This window comes from Oxyura jamaicensis, chromosome 1, assembly GCF_011077185.1.
Source record: "Oxyura jamaicensis isolate SHBP4307 breed ruddy duck chromosome 1, BPBGC_Ojam_1.0, whole genome shotgun sequence".
NCBI classification, from domain to species: domain Eukaryota; kingdom Metazoa; phylum Chordata; class Aves; order Anseriformes; family Anatidae; genus Oxyura; species Oxyura jamaicensis.
Genome location: NC_048893.1, coordinates 72,215 through 79,142, shown reverse-complemented (window position 1 = coordinate 79,142; position 6,928 = coordinate 72,215). Strand labels below are relative to the sequence as shown.

Here is a 6,928-nt window from a genome sequence, read left to right as displayed (position 1 = left end):
GGGCACAGCCTGAAGGGGGTATGAGGGGGTGGGGGGGGGGCATGGCACGATGGGGGGCATAAGGGTCTGGGGGCACCTGATGGGGATGTGAGGGGACTGGGGGGAGCATGAGGGGCCCGGGGGGGCATGAGGGGAAGGGGACAGGGCCCGGTGGTTCCGTCCCAGCCCTGTGGACACTGTGGGGAAGGGGGACAGTGCCCAGGGAAGGGGGACAGGGCCCAGGGAAGGGGGACAGGGCCCTGGGGAAGGAGAACGGGGCCGGGGAAAGGGACACAGTCCCAGGGGAAGCCCCCAGTGACAGTGGGGACAAGCCCCGGGGCCTTGGGGTGTGCATGCTGGGGGCTCCGAGGGGGCTGCTGTGGGGCGGCTCACGGCCTTTGGGGTGGCAGCTGCCGTTGGGGTGGAGGGGGGCAGTGCCTGGGGCCTGTCGCCTCTGTGGTGGCATTTACTGCCAGGGGACAGCGAGAGCCCTTGGGTGGGCACAGCTCGAGCACGGGGAGGCAGCAGCCGAGCCGTGAGCACCGGTCGGGGCCCTGCCGGGGTCACCGGGCACTGGGGACGGGGGCGGCTGCCACGGTGCGAGGCTCGGGGGAACGGAGGGTGCGAGGGTGGGAGCGGGAGGGGGAGGAAAAGGGATGATCCGAGAGATGGAACAAAACAGTGCCGGGCAGAAAGGTACCTCTGAGTCACGCTGCCGTGCTGGATTAAGGAGGCTTCGCGGCTGCCTTGCCCGGATTTGTCTGAGTGTGCTAATAAACTGTTTTCTCACTGCCAGCCTCATACAGGAACCAAACAGGAACTGATTAAATTCTTAATTCCAAAGTAAATTCTTGCCATCAGCTTTGCCACTACGTCTAGTCTTCTCTGCCAGTCTTACTTCGGCCCCCGGCCCGCCACTGTCAGTGCTTAAAATACAACACATTCGCCTTTGCTCCAGAGCCTGCGGTCGGACCTAGGAAGGTCCCTGCTGAGAGGGTCCCGGTGGCAGCCAGGCCCCGCTGCGTGGAACCGCTCACACGGGAAGATGGGGAGCCGACAAGGCAGGTGAGAGAGCAGCTTTAGAACTGCCCTGTTTGCACCATAGGGGTGTTGTTGTTGTTGTTTTCCCTGCAGAAATACCATAAAATATGTCAACCGTAACTGAGAGTACCAAATTGGCAACGTTTCTCATTTATGCCTGGTTTTCTCATCGTAAGGGCTTGAAGGCAAAGGCTCCAAGACTGTTAACAGCAGCCAGTATGGTAATTAACACTTTGTTGGCCATTAACAAGGAAAAAAAATATATTAGTACAACTCAAGTTTCATTTTTCTGTTTTGTTTATTGGAGGGTAATGAGCTTATAAAGCACTTTTTATGGCATATTGTGGCTTCTGGGGACAGAGCGCCGGCAATCCAAGAAAATTCTTGATTCTTCCAGCCGTGCCCAGAGGGTTTTCATTTGCTGTCTCCCCACTCAGAGCCAGAGGGCCAGGGCTGGAGACCCTGCCTGCCCCAGCTGATTTCTAGAATATCGGTCTTGGAACAGCTTCCTTCTTTTCTCCTCCAATTCTATGAAATACACTAAAACACTGCTTAACTACACAGGCTTGGCAGCGAGGATGGACTCGGGCTGCCAGCTCACCTCTCCCAACCCGGAACGCAGGCAGGCACAGGAACTGGGAGCGCTGCAGAAGCCAGCAGAATGGCCCGCGGGACCGAGCCCCTGGGTGTTTTACAAGGCCAGCTATATTCTACTGCAAACAACCGTCGGATCCTGCTGCGGCTACCCGTGCTGACACGCAGGTGCTGAATACTGGTATGACCTCTTTCCTGTTCAAACAGATACAAAAATCATGTCTGTCCACTTGTGCACGTATGAAAATTTGGCAATTCCAAGTTTCACATCCTTCACTGTCATTAAAATCCACGCCAGGATATAAATAATTAAAAATATTATCGTGTCCCTCTCCTCTCAGCAATGTCTCAGCTTTCCTAAACAGGAAGGAGCCGATGCTTTGGTGTCCTCGCTCCAGCGGTGTTAGCATTTCCAGACAATTGTTTATTGAAATTCATGCTGGCCACATTCAGTCCAACGTGCACTTGAACGATCTTGTGATTAGTCAGTGTCCAATCCAGCAAAAATATATTCAGAAAAGGAGTGTCTCTTTCACGGTTTTATAGGAAAAAATCCTAAGGATTTTTACCATTTCTTATTAAACTAGAACAGTAATTTCACCAGGTTACAAAAGCATGAATTTATTTTAAAATCCTAAGGCCTGTGAATAAGAAAAAGAAACAGCTTTGCTGTTTACGTAGTGTTTTATGTCCGCCTGGTTTCACCACTGATCATCTCACATAGAATGAAGAGAAAGGAAGAGCAAGGTACAACAGTGCCAGCTCTGCCTACATTAACAGTAACTCAAGCAATGGGATGCAGCCGCTATTCTGGCCAGTGACCTCAGCTCTCCCTGCCTTAGAGAAAGATTAAGAAGCTGAATCTGTCTGCCATTGCGCTATGTCAAAAAGTCTGGCGGAAGAGTAGCTCAGCTGCAAGCTCTCTGAGATAGCGAAGTTGTCCCGGTGCCAATTCGTATGTCATTAGGCATTCTGTTGACGCTAACAATAATGGATACAGACCATTTCTAAACAATCCGAACTGTGTAAGCACACGACAAACAGAACTCATTCTAGCAGGTGGCCAAGTGCTCTACGGGTACAAGAATTCATCCCACTGGCCCCAGAAAGGACCGTCGGTCGCTGTCGCTTCATTGCCTGCACTGCTGCAGAGCTGCACCTGGAGCCACGGCCGCAGGCTCTGCCACCATGTCCTGTCCTGGCGGTTAGCCCTGCCTTCGTCGGGCTCACACCCCAAATATTAGCATGCATAATTGCACTTTCATCCCATATGCAAACTTGTAGTCATTGGACAAGTCTGGTGAATGCTGCCTCGCTTTTTTAACCACGCACTGAGCATGTATTTCACATCTGTACAAAATCAGCTGAAACTATATTGTTAGCTTTCACCTCCGAACTTGAAAAGCTGCCACCGTGTAACTCAAATAACTGATTTGCACATCAAGCAGCCGGGACATATTAAACGTTTTGTTGTGTGACTTGCTGTACTGCTGGATAGCATGGTTTGTTTGTTTCTTTGTTGGAAGCACTGAACCTTTTCTAAGCGAGTTTTATTTGGGAATTTGAGGCTTAATGAAAAAGTGTAAAAGACACAGAATTTTTGTCAGAAATCCAAAGATCATGGCCACAAAGACGTTGGCCGATTATGGATACTTTTGTCTTCAGACCCACGGTGCGGTGAGTATTATGGGCTTCAGACCCTCAGCACAGTTCCCCAGTCTGGAGCTGGAGGATGAGCCTGAGCCTCGCTGACGATTCACACCTGGAGCGCGATTCCGCACGCATTTTGCTAGGATGCTGCACAACCAGCAACAGGAGGTCGATGATCGGGAACGCTGGGCTCCGTTCCTGGCTGTGAAATGAAGTGTGATCTAGCGGTTAGAACAGACATTGTATCAGGATTGCCAAGCTACAGTTCTGACACGAATTCTGAGAAAAGGGGAGGAGGGGAGGTCTTAGTTATGTTCTACTGGAGTCATAAGTTCTTTTCCTAAACATAATTTGTGTGTTAGGCTTTCCAAACACTGAGAATTATATCTGGCTGCCTTTTGGGGCAAGTTATAAGGCCTTGTTCAAATAACAAAGCTCTGAAGTGCACAGAATATAAACAGCAATCAGAAGTGAGGCTGGCGAGCTAACATTTCTTGGCTTACAGCATATTGCACGTTCCTCTAGTCTGCAGGGTATTTATGTTTCTTCTTTTGTCTGGGGAATATTATCCTGACTGGCAATGTAAGAGAAAAGGCAGACAAATTGAAGCAGAATGCAAAATATCCTGCAAAATCTGGTAGGCCGGTGCTCCTGAGAGCTCTGATGCAAAAGATAATTATAGATGAAAGTGTAGCAACCGCTGTGGTTAAGGTTGCGAAATGTTCTATTTACTCAGGTTGCTTAGGAGCCGTGCAAAAACTACATGCTGGCTCTGCGCAGCACAGTATCTCCAGCGAGGCCAGAGCTTTGGGGAGGATCAGATCTGCAGGGTTCTCAAGTTCTGCAGAACCTTTATTGCCCAAATATGGTCCCGGAGCATGTAGGTGCTTAAAAGGATAGAAATTATGGGCCTGTGATTAGAGGTCTCACAGAGACCGAAAGCTCAAAAGGCGCAGCCCCCAAAGGCTGAACAGATCAAATTTTGCTGAGAAAATACCACTTTGTAGCTTTCTCTGCAGAAGTCCTAAGGAGCACGGGACCAGCACTCTCCCTACTCCTTGCAAAGGGCTACAGAGCCAGATACACACCATTGTTTTAAGTCTTCTGTGTTTTTGTTTCAAGTCAAGCTGAGGAAATTAATTGTAAAAGCTCCGTGTTTAGACAACATAAAGTCTGAAGTACTCTGGGGCATGTCCTCAGCTTGTGTAAATTGTCATGAGATATCAAAGTAAAGATCAAATGCCGGGCCTTCCCTCAGATATCCTGTGTGTGCTATGACACAGCAGCTACACATGTGGTCATAAACTGTTTTCCAAACAACAACATAATGCAATGCAGTAATACTGTGGTTAGGCTAATGATGTGGTGGGACCATCACATATTGTGCTAATTTCTTCCTTGCACTTCTTTGATTACCTTGACGTGCTGCTTCTTCACACTTACACCCTGTAATCTCTCTGTCCAGTTTGCAGTGCACCTTGCTAAATGTAGCTGTGGCCCATTATTTGGGTGCAGAGGTGCTAAACCAATACAAAAAATGGGTTTTTATATTAACTGTTAGTGATATTTATTATAGGCTCTCAGCATACTGTATCTAAAGAACGCATGATAAGCTGCATTACTTGTTTGATATTAGTGTTATGTATATCATAAAATCCTAGCATCATTAAGGTTGGAAGAGCCCTCCAAGATCATCTGGTCCAACCACCCCCCTCCCACCAATGTCACCACTAACCATGTCCCCAAGCACCACGTCCAGCCTCTTCTTGAGCACCCCCAGGGACGGTGACTCCACCACCTCCCTGGGCAACCCGTCCCAGTGCCTGACTGCTCCTTCTGAGCAGAAATGTCTCCTCATTTCCAGCCTGAACCTCCCCTGGCACAACTTGAGGCCATTCCCTCTGCTCCTATCACTGGTTACCTGTGAGAAGAGGCCGACCCCCAGCTCCCCACCCCTTCCTTTCAGGCAGTTGCAGAGAGCAATGAGGTCTCCCCTGAGCCTCCTCTTCTCCAGACCAAGCACCCCCAGTGTCCTCAGCCGCTCCTCACAGGACTTGTGTCCCAGGCCCTTCACCAGCTTCATAGCTCTAAGGTGTAGTGTAAAGTAGTCCTCTGTCACAGTACGCACACAAGGCGTACAAGCTCTTTAGTCTTCCTGCTGTTAAGGACTTCCCTGATTAGCCAATTTCATTAGCACAATTATATGAAGTGTTGATGAGGTCTCCAGCACAAGAGACATGCCTGCTTAGGTCCTTCTTACAATCTCAGAAAATCCTAACACATTTTTCTTCCTTGCTAAACGTGGGATAAATGATCAGAGAAAAGCAGAGACAAAACAACCTTACAGCTGATTCTTGCCAGAAAAGAGGCATGATGAGAATACAAAAAATAAATAAGTAATAGCTGGTATAAAAAATACTGGACATTTTTTGGCCTGTTGTCCTTTGTCCCATAATACAGATCACCTTTGATCTTATTACCAAGAGGTCCTATGTAGCTGACTTCACTGCAGCTGCACACACATTACTTCTGGCTTGCCAAGCATAAGAAAATTTACTGTGAATAAAAATGGTAATGAAAGTACTTATAACATCTGAGAAGTGTGAAAACAATAGCTGAAAGACTTAAATTAATATTGAAAGACACCTTTAATCCAAGCAGGAATCAATAAGAGGCACCGAGCCAGGACAGATCCAAGATCTCTAGTCATCCCTTATGGCTGGAATTTCCAAGAGTTGTATTGCAAGACAGGCAGGTACCGGAATCCTAAAACGAGTTACGAATGTATGTGTATGATGGACACATCCAAAAGACAGGACACAAATTCATCTGCATGGGCCAGAGGAAACCCCCGCTTTATTCAAAGTTGTGGTGAGTAGTCCAGGTTCTCCTCGGAAACCAGGTAAATCTGAAAATTGTTTTGTTTTTTTTTTTTTCAGAATTACCCCAATGCACCTTTTGGTCATGACGCAGTTCGTCAAGAAAGCAGCAGGAAACGTGCACATCTTTTTCCAGAAATTAAACGAAAGCCCAGTAAAGAGGCTTTACTGTCACGCACACACGGATCACGTTAGGAGTGAGGTTACTGCTGCCTCGGTTGGATATTAGGTGATACACCACGGGATACTACCCGTAGGTTGGATGTTAGGAAGAACTTTACCAAAGGGTTGTTGGGCGTTGGAATGGGCTGCCCAGGGAAGTGGTTGTGTCACCATCCCCGGAGGTCTTGAAAAGACGTTTAGATGTAGAGCTCAGGGATATGGTTTAGGGGAGGATTTGTTGGTGGTAGGTCAGAGGTTGGACTCGGTGATCTTGGAGGGCTCTTCCAACTGAGATGGTTCTGTGACGCTGTGATGCTGAGTGAAGAGGACGCCAGCTCCTCGGACGGCAGCTCCCCCACCACATAACCCAGCAGACGAGCCCCTCAGGGAGCACGGTGGCGTGCGGGAGGGATGCTCGGGGACAGGCTGGCATTACGCGGCCCAAGGCCCTGCTGCTCGGCCCCGTTCCTTTACAGCTCCCCTCAGGAGCAGCCCTCGTGCTTATCAGCTCCCTGCCCGGCGCAGGCCCAGCAGTAGCCTAGCAATAAATAAACAGTCAACAAGAAGCGAGCGGGTTTTAGCCCCCCCTCAGGAAACCTGCCACGGAGCTGTTGCTGATTACT

The 6,928-nt window shown here is 49.0% G+C and overlaps 1 long non-coding RNA gene across 2 annotated transcripts; it reads left to right on the top strand.

Moving 5' to 3' along the window:
- Positions 1 to 616: 616 nt before the first annotated feature.
- LOC118160386 lies at positions 617 to 3,092 on the top strand. 2 transcript variants are annotated; one of them, XR_004747451.1, is made up of 2 exons: positions 617 to 1,795; positions 2,674 to 3,092. It is a non-coding gene; the product is annotated as an uncharacterized LOC118160386 (long non-coding RNA). The 2 variants fall into 2 exon arrangements; XR_004747450.1 differs by having other exon boundaries at positions 2,671 to 3,092.
- The last annotated feature ends 3,836 nt before the right edge of the window (positions 3,093 to 6,928 follow it).